We start from the raw sequence: 1,044 nt of genomic DNA, 5'->3' as shown, positions 1-1,044 counted from the left end.
AGACTCGGGTTGGTTCGCGGGCCGCTTTAACGTCAACTTGATTTCATGTGGACCATTTTAGATATAATATTTAGATTTTTTTTTTATGAATGGATTAAAACTCCTGAATATTCAGTTTTTTATAGATCTAAAACAATGTTTATTTTAGTTTTTTTTATATATATATATATATATTTTTAGATTTGACACAATAATTTTTAAACTAAAAACACAGAAAATAGATTAAAAAATGACAATTATTGATTTAAAAGGGGGGAAATCAGGATATCTAATATACATCTATACTCTTCATTTTAATTTGACCCTAAAACAGAAAGTCAGCACTCATGATTGACTTTCCCAGGCCGCACAAAATGATGCGGCGGGCCAGATTTGGCCCCCGGGCCACCACTTTGACACACAAGTTCTAGTTGTGCTGTTAATATGTCAATGAATTTCTCATTTTCCCAGTTGCAGTAATCAAGATTCACCATTGTATGTATCATTTCCTTCACTTATTTTTTTAACATTACCTATCCTTGTCAGGGTAACAGGGTGCTGGAGTCCATCCCAGCTGACTTTGGGCGAAAGATGGACCATAGACTGGTCGCCAGTCAGCCATAAGGCACGCAAAGAGATGGACAACCATTGGAAATCAATCGCACCCCGTCTCCACCGAAAGTCAGGCGAGAGAACCACTTCACCACTAAAAATCAGGTGACATGTAACCACCCTAAAAATCACCATAAAAGCCCAAACTCGCATTGTACTGAGAGATGTGTTTCACGCGATTGAACCAGTGATTTTGCTATAATATAATCAGCGTGCCATGACAGTTGAAATAAGAATTTTCATGCAGCGTGCCGCACATTTGCAAACACCAGACCACGCACTTCCAATTTGCATGATAAGAAAAGCGTATAACCTTTCCATCACCTTGAAAAATAAGCTCATGCTGTTGCAACTGAGTGCTAGGAGAGTGCACTCGGATGTTTGTCATCTTAAATGCTTTTTTTTTACACGCATGAAGGAGTCAAACAATAAGTAAACCAGCCCAGGGTAAGA

This window comes from Stigmatopora nigra, chromosome 4 (assembly GCF_051989575.1).
Source record: "Stigmatopora nigra isolate UIUO_SnigA chromosome 4, RoL_Snig_1.1, whole genome shotgun sequence".
Lineage (NCBI taxonomy): Eukaryota > Metazoa > Chordata > Actinopteri > Syngnathiformes > Syngnathidae > Stigmatopora > Stigmatopora nigra.
Note: the sequence above shows the minus strand (reverse complement) of the source record.